Here is a 15,195-nt window from a genome sequence, read left to right on the forward strand (position 1 = left end):
AAAAAGATATCAAGCATTCAACTGAAAAAAATAGAAAATGATCAACACCATGAGTAAGAAGCCCATACCAAAAAAAAGCTAAAAAAGAGTAAAACAATAAATCCAAGAGTAGTTTATCACAAATGTCAATAAATGCACAAACCATAAGTTAAAACTAAAAAAAGGAAACAAAATTATACCATATTTAAAAAGATAAAAATTAGATGAAAATACTACGGGTCTTCAAAAAGTTCATGAAAAAAGTATATTATGAAAAAACTATTCATGGGTCAAAATTTTTTTGCACCACAGTAAAGTGATACTAACTTATTATAATGTTTCTGAATGGGATCTAGTTTTAAGCACTAAGAAAGAAAAGACATAAGTTTGAAAAGAGCCCCTATCATAGCAACATGAATTCTGCTAAATTGAAGCAAGAACAAACATCAAATTTACGGTGAAGCTTCAGTGGAAGAATGGTGAAATCACTGATGCTTTACAAAAAACTTATGAGGACAATGCCCAAAAGAAATTAGCAGTTTACAAATGGAAAAGGGGACGAGACAGAGGTGCCCAGGGAGCATTGTCCCATAGAGGATTGAAACAGACCGACTGCCATCACCACTGCAGTCTCTGTAACCATCGTCTGGTCTCAGAACCATTGCGTATCACAGAGCAACTCCCTACAGTGCAGCAGTCCTGAAGGTGGTGCATTGCTGCAGCTGCAGGTTCTGCAGACACGAAGGAGGTGGCTGCAACCACTGCCACCACTATGAGTTAACCCTGCTGCCACCAAGGATACCAAAGACATGAGGGATGCCCATGCAGCCGCCAGCACTATTATCACCACACAAGGTAACCCCACTGCAGTTGTGGACACCACAGGGGTGAGGGAGGCAGTTCCAGCCACCAGCACTGCTGCTGACCCACAGGGTAACCCTACTGCTGCTGCAGATGCTGAAGATGCCAGGGAGGCAGTTGTAGCCACCAACACTGCTGCCAATGCCTCAAGGTAACCCTATTGCTGCTGTGGACACTGTAGCTGCATGAGCCACTGTTGTGGACATAGCCAAGTGGGCAACTGCTGCAACCACCATTACTACAGTTGCTGCCACCGCTGGCATCACCAGGCAGCTATCATCATCATGAGAGCAGCCCAGTACCACTGGAGCCACTGCTGCCATGCTGCAAGCCTGCCAAAACCACCATCACAACCACTGCTGCCACAAGGGCAGCCTGCTACCACAACAGCAGCTTCAGCAACCACTGCTACTGTGCAGGTGGACTGCTGACCACTCAACCACATTGACACGAGGGGGATCACCAGTTGAGTCTAGGGAAGGACAGTAATAGAAGAAGCAACTGCTCCACCAGATGACCACAAAGGAGTGGAGGGGGAAGTTAGGGTGATGTTGGGTGGGGGACATGGAGAATAATGGTAATTTGTGGCAAAGGGCATACTGATTGTATTGATCTGATCATCACATCTTGGACACAGGTGGTGATGGTCAGCTTTGTGTCCCATGAATATGCATAAGCAATAATAAAATAAAGTGATACTAGAAATATGAAAAAATAAGAAAATATGAGTCCACCAAAGGAGTACAATAACTCTCAAGTACTAGACCCCAAAAAGCAGGAAACCCTTGAAATGACTGGAAAGGAATTCCAAGTAAAAATCTTAAGAAAATTCAATGAGATACAATAAGATGCAGTTAGACAACACAATGAACTGAGTAAAACTATCCAGAATATGAAGGAGGAAATTTACAAAGAGCTTAATACTTTAAAAAAGAATGTAGTGGAACTCGTGAAACTGAAGGAGTCATTCAATGAAATAAAAAACACAACTGAGTGCTTAAGCAGCAGACTAGAACAAGCAGAAAAAAGAATTTCTGATCTTGAGGCCATCTCTTCAAAATAACTCAGGCAGACAAAAAAAAAAAAAAAAGAATTTTAAAAATGGAAGAAAATCTAAGAGAGAAACCAGACAACCTTAAGTGCACAAATGTCCAAATCATGGGTGCTCCTGAAGGAGAGGAGAAATGAAAAGTCATTGAGAATATATTCAGCAAAATAAGAGCAGAAAACTTCCCAGGTATAGGGAGAGACATGTACCTTTAGATTCAGGCGGCTCAAAGATCCCCAAAAACATTCAATCCAAAAGGGTCCTCTCCAAGATCCATTAAAGTCAAATTGGCAAAACTCAAAGAAAAAGAGAGAATCATAAAAACAGCAAGAGAAAAGTGTCAAGTCACCTATAAGGGAGTTCCCATGAGACTAACAGCAGACTTCTGAATAGAAACTTATATAATATATAAAGTTTTTATATATAGGCCAGAAAAGAATAGGATAAATATCCAAAATACTAAAAGAAAAAAAAGCCAACCAAAAATGCTATACCCCAAAAGGCTATCCTTCAGAAATCAAGGAGAAATAGTGTATTTCCCAGAGAAATAAAAACTACAGGAGTCCTGCATCTGGAATCCAAAAAACAATAATCACTACCATGAATACACAAGAAAGAAAAAACTCACTGGTAGGACAAAAATGCAAATGAGAAAGAGAAAGAAACTGTATCTTACCACCTCCAAAAAGCAACAAACACCAAAGACAAACAATAAAAGGGAAAGAAAGATATTTAAAACAAAAGGTATTTAAAACATCCAAATGAAAAATGAATAAACTGCCAAGAATAAGACAACACCTTTTCAGTAACAACCCTAGATGTAAATGGATTAAATTCCCCACTCAAAAGACATAGGCTGGCTGATCAGATTAAAAAGCTAGACCCAACTATAATCTGCAGATATCTACAGAACATTTCATCAACAACAGAATATACATTTTTCTCATGAGTGCATGGAACATTCTCCAGGAAACACCTCATGTTAGGTCACAAATTAAGTCTCAAAAAGTTTTTAAGAATTGAAATCATTTTAAGAATCTTTTCAGACCACAACAGATTAAAACTAGAAATCACTAACAAGTGAAACTCTGGAAATTACACAAAAACATGGAAACTGATGGAGTTTGGATGTGTTGACCCCTCCAAAACTCATGTGGAAATTTGATCTCCAATGTGGCAGTGTTGGAAACTGATTGAGTCATGGGGATGGATCCTTCATGAATGGATTAATGCTCTCCCTGGGGGAAGAGGAGTAGTGAGTGATTTCTTGCTCTATTAGGTCCTGCTTAGTTCCCACAAGAGCTCCTTGCTTAAAAAGACCCTGGCACCTTCTCTCTCTGTCTTGTTTCCTCTCTCTTGCTTCCTGTCACCATGTGATCTGCTTGTACCTGCCGCTGCCTGCCACTTTCTGCCAATAGTAGAAGCAGCCTGAGGCCCGTGCCAGATGCAGCTGTCCCAGAATCGTAAGCCAAATAAACCTCTCTTCTTTATAAATTACCCAGTCTCAGGTAATTCTGTTATAGCAACATAAAATGGACTAAAACAGAAACTAAACAACATGCTCCTAAATAATGTATGGGTTCAAAAAGAAATTCAACAGGAAATCAAAAAATTTCTTGAAACTAATGAAAATAAAGATACATCATACCAAAACCTGTGGGATATTGCAAAAGCAGAACTAAGGGGAAGTTTATTGCAGAAAACATATCAAAATAATAGAAAGATTAAAGATAAACAACCTAACACAACACTTCAAAGAACTAGAAAAAACAAGGACAATCCAATCCCAAAATTAATAGAAGGAAAGAAATAATTAAGATCAGTGCAGAACTAAATGAAATAGACACCCCCAAAATGATATAAAAGATCAATGAAACAAAAAGTTGGTTTTTTGAGAAGATAAACAAAATAGACAAACCATTAGCATAGCTAATGAAAAAAAAGAAAAGACCCAAATAACAAAAATTAGAAATGAAAAAGGAGACATTACAACTGATACCACAGAAATACAAAGAATGAGTAGAGACTATACACCAATAAATTTGGAAACCTGGAGGAAATGTATAAATTTCTGGACACATACAAACTACCAAGATTGAACCAAGAGGAAATGGAAAATGTGAACAAACCAGTAACAAGCAACAAGATTAAAGCAATAATCAGCAGTCTCCCAACAAAGAAAGCCCAGGACCAGATGGCCTTACTGCTGAATTCTACCAAACCTTCAAAGAGGTATTAATACCAATTCTCTTCAAAGTATTCCAAAAAATTGAAACAGAAACCATTCTCCCAAACTCATTCTATGAGGCCAGCATCACTCTAATACCAACACCAGACAAAAATACGACAACAAAAAAGAAAACTATAGACAGTAGCTTTGATGAGCATAGATGCAAAAATCCTCTATAAAATATTAGCAAATAGAATATAGCAACACATCAAAAAAAATTCTATACCACAATCAAGTGGGACTCATCCCAGGAATGCAAGGATGTTTCAACATATGCAAGTCAATAAATGTGATACACCACATCAACAAAATCAAGGACAAAAATTATATTTTTAGCTCAATACATGCAGAAAAAACATTTGACAAATCAGCATTCCTTCATGGTCAACAAACTAGCTATAGAAGGAAAGTATCTCAATGTAATAAAAGCCATGTACAGCAAACCCACTGCCAATATCATCCTAAATGGGGAAAAACTGAGAGCTTTTCCCTTAAGAACAGGAACAAGACAAGAATGCCCACTCTTGCCACTCCTATTCAACATAGTATTGGAAGTACTAGCCAGAGCAATCAGGCAAGAGATAGAAATAAAGGGCATTCAAATTGGAAAAGACAAAGTCAAATTGTCACTGTTTGCAGATGACACAATCCTATATATACAGAAAAAACCATAACTTCTGCCAAAAAACTCCTAGAGCTCATAAATGAATCAGTAAAGTTGCAGGATACAAAATCAATGCACATCAAAGCACGCTAAGATATCATCTTCCATCAGTTAGACTGGCCATTATCAAAAAGACAAAGAAGAACAAATGCTGGCCAGAATGCAGAGAAAGGGGAACCCTCCTACATTGTTGGTGGGACTGTAAATTAGTGCAGCCACTATGGAAAACAGTACGGAGATTACTCAGACAACTACAGATAGAACTGCCATATGATCCAGCAATCCTACTACTGGGTATATACCCAAAGGAATGGAAATCATCATGTCAAAGTGATACCTGCACTCCCATGTTTATAGCAGCTCTATTTACAGTAGCCAAGAGTTGGAACCAACCCAAATGTCCATCATGGGATGACTGGGAAGAAAAATGTGGTATGTTTACACAATGGAATACTACTCTGCCACAAAAAAGAATGAAATACTGCCATTCCCAACAATATGGATAAACTTAAAGAAAATTATGTTAAGTGAAATAAGCCATGCACAGAAAGAGAAATACCGCATGTCCCCACTCATAAGTGGGAGCTTAAAAAATTAACAAACAAATTTTAATAAAAAAGAAAGATACAACAATCACAATAATATGTTGAACTTTCAAAAGGAAAGAATGGAACTGAGGTTACCAGAGGTGGGAAAGGGGGAGGGGGAGGGAGGGTAAGGGAGGAATCGGTAAAGGGCCACGAAAAATGATTACATTGTATAACGTTCAGCTTGCTAATTATACTGATTTGTGCATCACATATTGCTGACAGATGTTGATATTCAACTCTGTACCCGACAGATATGTACAATCAACTATGTTTCAATAAAAAATAAATAAAAAAGAAGGGACAAGACATTGTTGAAGATGAAGCCTGCTGCAGCAGACCATCCACATCAATTGGTATCAAAAAAATTCATCTTGTTTGTACCCTAATTGAAGAGGACCAATGATTAGCAGCAGAAACAATAGCCAACACCACAGACATCTCAACTGGCTCAGCTTATACAGTTCTGACTGAAAAATTACACTTAAGCAAACTTTCTATTTCATGGGTGCCAAAACTGTTACTCCCAGATCAGCTGCAGAGAAGAACAGAGCTTTCAATGGAAATTTTAAACAAAGGAATCAAGATCTTGAAGCATTTCTTAGAAGAATTTTAAGAGGAGATGACACATGACTTTACCAGTATGATCCTGAAGACAAAGCATAATCAAAACAGTGACTACCGAAAGGTGGAAGTGTCCAGTCAAAGCAGAAGCAGACCAGTCAAGAGCAAAACTCATGGCAAGACTTTTTGGAGATACTCAAGGCAATTTGCTTGTTGACTCTCTTGAGATTCAAAGAATCAACATTTGCTTATTATGAGAGTGTTTGCAGAAAGTTCGCCAAAGCTTTAGCGGAGTCCTTCCCCACCACAACAATGCTTCTGCTCATTCCTCTCATCAGACAAGAACATTTTTGTGAGAGATTTGATGGCAAATCATTAGGCGTTACCTGACAGTCCTGATGTGGCTCTTTCTGACTTTTTGTTTCCTAATCTTAAAATATCTTTAAAGGGCACCCATTTTCTTTCAGTTAGTAATGAAAAAAGACTGCATTGATATGGTTAAACTTCCAAAACCCTCAGTTCTTTAGGGAAGAACTAAATGGCTGGTGTCATTGCTTAGAAAAGTGTCTTCTTGGACTTGATGGAGCTTGTTGAGAAATAAAGGTCATATTTTTTATTTTTACCTTTTACTTGCACTTTTCCCACAAACTTTTTGAATTCCTCTCATACACTTTAGACAACATTAGAATAAATGAGAAAAGCTGGTCTAAACATACAAATTTATAGAAAAATTACAAAACTTGGGTAAGAAAAAAAAAAGGAAGTTTTAAAATAATTATCCTCTAATTTCTGTCTCTAATTTCCTTTATGACTACAAGCCACAGATAATTTCTATGTGATTTAAGCTGTTCCAGATGATAAAGCATTCTCCATATTTTAAATGAAGTCAGCAAAACTCTAAAAACATATTTTGCAATAAGAAACAAAATATTTTGCAATAAGAATAAAAAGGGTAAAATTTCCGTCCGGAATCACTTCCAAATATTGATGTTTTCTAAATAAAATTATTGATTTGAATCCAGGAGTATCCCACGCTGCTCTTCCTGCCTAGGGCCCGTGACCCTCAGGGCTGCCTGGGTCTGGTCAAGGCGTGAGTACCTGACCCATCCCTGCCTTGGGAAAGGAATGTCCCCAAGGGTGCCAGTCCAGCCAGCTTCCTCGTCTCTCAGCCTGGCCCGGTCCCTTAGCTCCCGCCCTTGTGCCTGAGCAGGCCCCGCCATTGCCGAGCAGCTGGAGCTGCCGGCAGAGATGCCCACGGAGGGCAGGGTGGGCACTCCCAGAAGCGACGTGCCCAGCCGGTGAAGACGTGGGCCCAGGCCGAGAAGGAAGCCCAGGGAAAGAAGGGCCACGGGTGTGGCCCTAGAAGCACGTCCTCTTCCCTCCCAGCGTTGCGCTTCTGGGGACCGCTGCCCGAAATTACCTAGAGAAAGTCCGCCAGTTCCATGGGAGAGGGGTCAGCCCTGACCCGGCCAAAGAAGACGTCCTGATTGTCCTCCAGCAGCTTCTGGAGGCAGGGCCAGCATCGACGCCTGCGACAGTGAGTGCTGGACGCCTCTGCATGCTGCGCCCACCTGCAGCCACCAGTACCTGCTACAGCAACTCATCGCCCACGGCGCCGACCTCCTGGCAGTCAACACGACCGGAACGTGCCCTGTGACCTGTGCGAGGATGAGCGGACCCTGGACTGTCTCGAGACCGCCATGGCGGACCGCGGCATCACCCAGGACAGCATCGAGGGGATCCGGGCCGGGCTGGAGCTGCACGTGCTGGACAACATCCGGAGCCCCGAACCCCTACAGGCCGGGGCCATCCTGGATGCCGCCCTGGACCGCAGGGCCACCTGCCGCACACTGCGGCGGCCGACGGGTTCCGCGAGGCGCTGCTCTGCTGCTGGAGCACCGAGCCGGCCTGGGCGCCAGGGACCGCGACGACCGGGAGCCACGGCACGCCGCAGCCTACTCTGGGGCCGGGTGTGCCTGCTGGAGCTGCTTGTGGCATACGGGTCCCGCTGAGTGGACAGTCCCTGATGGACGAGCCGCAGCTTGACGTGTGCTGCGACGAGCAGGTGCGGGCCAAGCTGCCGGAGCTGAACCCACAGCCCGGCCCGGGGCCGCCTGCGCTCCCCGAGGCGCCGCCGCAGCCCCCGCGCCCCGACCTGTACCGCGAGGAGCCCCGCGAGGCCGTCGGGGGCGACAGCGCCTGAGGACGAGGAGGACGCCCCGACGGATGCTGAGCTCAGGCCGCCGCCCTCAGAGGGCGACAACCCTGAGGTGGCCACAGTGTCGGGGCTCCCAGGGCGGCACCTGTGCTCCAGGCGGCTGGACCGGAGCGTGTCCCGCCAGCTGAGCCCACGCCCTTGTCGGGGACAGCGAGCCTTCTCCTAGCTGCAACGACCGAAAGACCAGAGAAACCATGAAATAAACCCTTACGTGTGAGAATTTAATCTAATAAATGTGACATCTACAGCCAGGGGACGTGGCCAGGGGAAAGACTCATTATGCAAAAAAGATGGTAATATAATAACACGGCAGCCATTCGAGAAAAATAAAAACATCCAAAACAAATTCTGGGCGGATTAAATACTTAGAGGTAGAAAATAAAATTCTAAAATTATTGGAATAAAGTATAAGTCAAAATTTGTATAGTATCTTGGGGAAGTTCTTTCTAAGCTTCTAAGCATGTTTTGAAAAGAGAGGAAGGAGAGAGAAATGGAATTATTTGACTAAATAAGAATGGAGAACTTTTGCCTGCAAAACTACAATAAATGAGTTTGAAGATAACTTCAAGAACTAGAAAAAATATTTACAACATATATGACAGATGGAGAGTTAATTTTCCTAATTTTAATAGATAGATTAAAACTAAATTTAAAAATATACCCGCCATGATAGGAAAACGGGGAAAATGAGTTGAAAGGCATTTCAGAAAGGAAAAGTATAAACAACCGATGAGCATTTGAAAGGATATTCCACCATATTAATAATCAAAGAAACAAAAATAGCAGTGAATATTTTGGAGAGTGCAATACAGGACAAAACTCAGCATTTGTAAGGTTTTGGAAACCTAGGTACAGAAATATACATTTGAGTAATTTTTCTGTCAGCATTTGAAATATTTATCAAAATGCAAAACATCTTTTTTAGTCTAGCCATCCAATTACTACGGATAAAACCAAGAAAATAATTCTTCAAGTGCAGAAACATTCATAAATGAGGAGCGTGTGTGGTTTGACTTCGGCTGGCTATGTCAATTTTGACATCAGCGTTCTGATGTCTTCAAAGAATTCAGAACATTTCCTTCTTCATGTCCTGAAACATTTTAGTGAAAAAGCAGAAACAGCTAAGATATTTATCAAGAGAAGCAAATGAATACCGTACTATCATTAAAATTCATGATGTAAATCTTTATTGACATTGTTGTGTGAAAAATAAAGAGGATAGAAAACAGTATGTACAGTGCATTTACTTAAAATTGCATATTGTTCTCCATGTGCAAGTGTGTATTCATGAAAAGAAATATGTCAGGAAGCATGTTCATCTAACAGTTTTCAATGTTTTGCCCTAAACTCTGAATTTAGAGTTATTTTTACTTTGCATTATTTGCATTTTTTTTTATAGTAACTATGTATTGCTAATTAGTAAAACAGTGACATATTCAAATTTAGGGAAAATGAGGTATGTCTATATAACTTCATTTTTAAGTGGAGCAGACAGAAAATAATGATAAAATAAGGCCTTTATGTTTAGAAATTTGGAAGTCACCAGGGACTTCAGAAGTAGTTTCAGTAGAATGGTGGGAGAAAAAAACCAAACTGTAGAATTTTAAGAAAAAAATCAGCAGAGAGGAGGTAGAAGAGAGTAATTTAGAAATCATCAGACTTTTTTACTTTCCTTCTATTACCTCCTTTGCATTGCTCTGGTTTCTCACCTCTTTTCTGCGTTTCCTTCATTTCCGTATTAATGACCTCTCTCTCCTTCCTCACCACAGAGACGGCATCTTGTGATATATTATCCAGCTTCCTATTTCCTTGCTCACGTCTCACTTTGTGATCTACACCACTTGCTCATAAAGACGAGGGCAGGCGTAGGGAATGTTTCTTATGTAGGTTACAAATGCACGGACAGGGTCTTGAATAGAAATAGCATGCACTGGAGCATGAAATGTACCTATTTACACACTATATTGCTGTCCCTTTTAAAACCGAGCCTTATTTCTTCATGTCATCCTTATTTGTTCAGGTACCCTCAGTCCTTTGCTGATTTCTCTATGACCTGCAGTCTTTCGTCCATCCTTTACACTTACCCCAGCTGTTTTCATTCTTTCTTTCCCTCCCGGTTCTCTTCTTCTGTGTCTGTACAGCACCATGATAAAACTGGAGGCCTAGAGATGGTCTTCAAGTACAAAGGGTATTAGGTAGAACACTCGCACAGTGATTAATTCTAAAGTGCACTAAACAAAGCACATCAAAGGAAGAGTCACAAAGTGGAAACTGAAGAAACAAGACCACGTAGAGCCCACACCAGCTGATAAACAAATGGCAGGCACTGCGAGCCTGACCAGGTGATGAGTGAGCTGTGCTGTACTTTCATCTTTTTAGAAATAATATTGATGTAGGAATTGTCACTTTGGGATAGGGGACTGCATTTGTATAGTAGTGATTAGTTCTTATTTGTAGTAAATTGTGAACATTATCTGCTTCTTCCCTTATTTCCTCCAAGTGCTATTGTTTCTCCTTCCAGCTGATTAGTTGAATCAGTTCACTTCATTCCATCTTCACCATCACTACTCACTGGGTCTGTAACTGGCCTCCCAACAGCTCCCCGCCGTCTTTCATCTGGATCCTCTCTAAAATCCATTCCATGTGCAGCAGCCAAAGTCATCTTTAAGAATGTTAAAATAATCATAGTAATTTTCTGCTTAAAACCTTTAAATGGCTTCCAGTATTACTTAGGAAAAAACTTAAATTGTTAATACGGCCTGTGAGGTTCTGCATGACCTGGATGGGTCGGCTTCCACGGCTTCCTTTCAGCACCGTGCTGCTGACTCGCTGGCCTAGATCCAGACTCACTTGTCTGATGAGGGTGAAATGGGCCAAGTATTTCCCACCACTGGGCTTATACATATGCTGATCTTTCAATCTTTCCGTGGTTGTCTTTTTGTCACTCATCATCTGGCTGAACACTCCTGCCTCAAGTTTAACATGTCTCCTTGGGAAGGTCTTCCCCTACATGTGTGGCACATACCGTGGGACGTCTTGCTCAGCACATCCTCCCAAATCCTTTGGTGTGGTCTCCTGAACTGAGGAACTGAAGAGCTCAAAGTGTAGTTCGCACACTCCTGCGCTGCTGAGGCTCTGAATGTCACTTCCATTTACCACATAGGGGCTCTCACGGACAATTTGAATCCAGAACTGAGTTAACTGGAAAGAATAGCAGAGTGCTTGGTATTATGGATTGAATCGTGTGCCTCCACAGTTTAATGTGTTGGAGACTCGGTCCCCACTGTAACTGTTGAGGGTGGGAAATCCTGTTATGGTAATTGAAAAGTGAGGCCTTGAAGAGGTGATTAGATTGTGAGAGCCATGTCCTAGTAAATGGATTGATAAGTTTATGGTTTAATAATGGACGTGGGCATGGTTCTAAGAGCTTTAAAAGGAGAGTGCATGAGAAGCTATCTCTCTCTCTGTTCCACCATTGTCACCATGTGATACCCTGAGTCACTGTAGTCACTTCCAGGACAAGCCCTTCACCAGATGTGTTCCCTGGGCTTGGGACTTCCCAGCCTCTGAAACTGTAAGCAATAAATATTGTTTCTTTATAAATTACCCAGTTCTAGGTATTTTGTTATAAAGCAACAGAGACAGACTAATACACAAGGCATCCATTTTTATGGTACAGATCTTAGCAAAGGGGATGTGGTTCTGAGGTCAGCAGCAAAAATATCAGCTCTCTGATTCTGGCAGGAGTAGTAGTAGCTCCCTTCGTAGTCTAGTTCTGTGGTGTGGCTTTGAAGACTGTTAATGGCAGCTCATTCTAGGGTCTGTGACTTCACTGATAATTCTGAGAGCCATTTAATACAGAACTTGGCAGTGAGTCCCTTTCTGCTTAAGCTGGCTACCACAGATTCTCTATGTGCAACTGAACCTTAGCTGGTACGTGCCCCCTCCCCCATCTAAACCAGGCCTCTTTGTCCTAGTCTGTTAATACACTCCACATTTCTTGCAGAACACTTGTCCTAATTTGTAATTACATTTTTTGGGGGGGGGGGGGCAGCTGGACGGTACAGGGGACTGAACCCTTGACGTTGGTTTTAGAAGGTCACACTCTAACCAACTGAGCTAAACAGCCAGCCCCCATAATTGCATATTTACACATGTGGTTATCTGTCCCTGTCACTAGAGTCTCAGCTTTATGAGAATCTATTTGGTGTTTAATACATATTTGTAGAAGAAATGAGTTAAAAAGCAAACATACTAAGATTTCTCTATATTTATTATCTGATTACCTGTTTTTTTTTTAGATCCAGAACTCTAGACACAACAGTTATTTGGATGTAGCTACTATTCATTAGTGAATTTTCTTATTATTCATTTTGCATGCACCCAAAGTGATCTTGTGTCATTTCACTTTAGCAATACAGACTCTGCTACAAGTTCCTTTCTGAATATGATCTCATTACAATGACAAGGGTTAAACTAAGTTTCCTCAACATCCACTCTTGGATATAAAAAGAATGTATGTTGTAGAGAAAGCGTGTGAATAGTTGAGCTCAAGGAGTCAGGTATGAGATCTGAACAATTAAATTAATGTGTCCCGGCTATGCAAAGTCTTCTTTGAGTTTTCTGATATTCAACTAGAAGTAGAAAAAAAAATGGTTAGTGACAGAAAAGAGCAGAATTACTATTGACACGTGTAATTTCCTCAGTTGTATCATATGCCTTTCATAATGGACACATCTGGACAGATGTTTTCTGTTAAAGGATAAAGCATATTTAGATGTAAAAAATCATTCAATGTGTCATATCGATCGATGAGAAGACACCACAAAATAAGATAAACAAGAGGAAATAAGGGAGCTAAGTCATGGAAAGAATGAGCTGCTCAGGCTCAGAAAGCTCACCTCTGATGACCGGTGTTCACAAATGTCCCTACGTGCAGATGTAGTCCATCTTTTAGGGATGTTCGAAGACAGCTCAAGTGCTTCTCTTCCTGGGATATCAGTGAATGAAATTACTCACCCGGGAACCTGGACATCAATCTCGATTATTTCTTCCCCCTTATGTGTTCATCTTCTGTCATCCAATTTGATTAATAACAAAGTTCTTACATTCTTCCTCTTTTCTTAATCACTTCTTTTAGCCACTAATTTTGTCAGTATTATTAAAACAGTCTCTAAATTGGTTTTCCATCTCTAGTCTTCCTATACTTCACCCTACAATTATCTGTATGAAATTCAAATGTTATCATGTCACACCCCTGCTGAAAGCCTCCCTTTTCAGTCAGACAGGAGGCTTCTGACTGGTCCTTGTTTGTTTCTCACCTCTCCCCCTCCCACGCACCCCTTGCTCTGTCTTCACTGAGATGCTCTTAGTTCCCAGAATGCACTGGGTTGCACCCCTACCCCCCACCCCCCAGGTTTCTGCACACACTGCTCCTCATTCCTGATACCCCCTTCCCATACTCTCTTTGCTTGGCTAACTCCAACTGGTTTACAGGGTTCCATTTAGACATTAACTCTCTTAAGAAACCTTTCCCAAACGCTAGTGCCTGGGTTACTTTTGAGCCTCCAAGTCCCCTAAAGATTCTATCTGCACCCTAATTTATCAAGCTCCTGGATTTGCATATTCACTTGCCTGAATTCATTAGAACTAGGTTTGACCTAGTATTAAAAAATAATAATAGCAGTGGCTTAAACACATTGGAGCTTATTTTATTTTATGTAAGGAAAATCCAGAGGTGATTTTGCTAGAAAGGAAGAAGGGAGACGGGGTACTGAATAGAGAGCAGCAATCGCTGCTGCCAGGGTTGTCTCCTCTTCAAGGACAGGGTTTTACTTTTGTCTCATTCTCTTCCATGCAGCTGATATGCAGGATTATCTGCTCAACTAAATACATAAATAGTTTAAAGATAAAAACTGTAATACTGGGCGTGCTAATAGACTGCATTGTGGTTCTTCGTATTTGAAATAGTTTCCAAAGTTTGTTTGTTTGTTTTTCAAGTAGTGTAATTCTTTTTCATTTTCCAAATAAAATCTTGTCTTGAACCCGGTATGAATCAGTAGAAGTGGCGTGCTCTGGACAGAGCAGGGCAGCCTGAATCCTGGCTTGGCTTCCCTTCCAGATGCCTTGAGAGGAACCGTGGACTATCTCCTTGGAACTCCAGGGCTTCACAAATCACAGTTTGAAAACAATTGGATCACAGGAGTCTTTGAATCAAACAATGCAATCAAGGTGCTATTATACCATCAGGAAATAATCAACCCAGCAGGTTATCCATACAAATTAAGCTGACTGTTTTTGTATTTGAAAATGACACCATCCATTCTTGGAACACTGAAATGCGGTGTTAGAATGTTGAAACAAGTGAGAATGACATTGTAACAGCCAATGCTAATCAAAACTTGGTGGTCTATATGAAATATTGAAAAGCAAATATAAAGTCCTCTTTAATTTCAATTGTGCCTGTCCTTCAAGGTGTAGCTCATACCCTATTTCATTCATAAAGTCTTCACTAGCACGCCCTGACCATTCACTTCTGCACTAGATGTGATGACTGGGTAGTACGGGCCCTCTAGCTAGAGATCATGGAGCCAGGGGGAGACACAATGTACAGTATTTAGGTTGAAGCTGGGATGAAAAATCAAGCAGAAAATAGAACCTTATTATTCTTCAGATCAGCAGAGAGGTAAAAAATAAGTACAAGCAAAAGGGTAAACTGGAAATATTATTACAGAGCCAATAGATTGAGAAAGAAGAGTAGGAGACAGAACCGAGTATTAGACCTCACAGTCATCTGCTACTCCCTCCCCTGTCCTCCTACCCCCTCCCTTTCTTTCAGGCTGGTGTGTTCCAACAAAAACATCTTATATGAAACAAACAAAAAATCTCGAAGCCATTATGGAATGCTGAGTGCTCAGAATAGTTGCCCAACCCCCTCCCAGACAAACCCTATAAAGCCTCTGCTAGTCTGTATGAGGGCAGAACACTGATCTTTCAGTTTCCCCTCCAGGTTTGCTGGAATAAACTTCCTTGTTTGATAACGTT

At 41.2% G+C, this 15,195-nt stretch overlaps 1 pseudogene; it reads left to right on the forward strand.

The window, feature by feature from the left end:
• The first annotated feature begins 788 nt into the window (after positions 1-788).
• Positions 789-8,317, forward strand: LOC134381921 (protein phosphatase 1 regulatory subunit 16A-like; annotated as a pseudogene).
• The last annotated feature ends 6,878 nt before the right edge of the window (positions 8,318-15,195 follow it).

The sequence above is a fragment of the Cynocephalus volans genome, chromosome 1 (genome assembly GCF_027409185.1).
Source record: "Cynocephalus volans isolate mCynVol1 chromosome 1, mCynVol1.pri, whole genome shotgun sequence".
Lineage (NCBI taxonomy): Eukaryota > Metazoa > Chordata > Mammalia > Dermoptera > Cynocephalidae > Cynocephalus > Cynocephalus volans.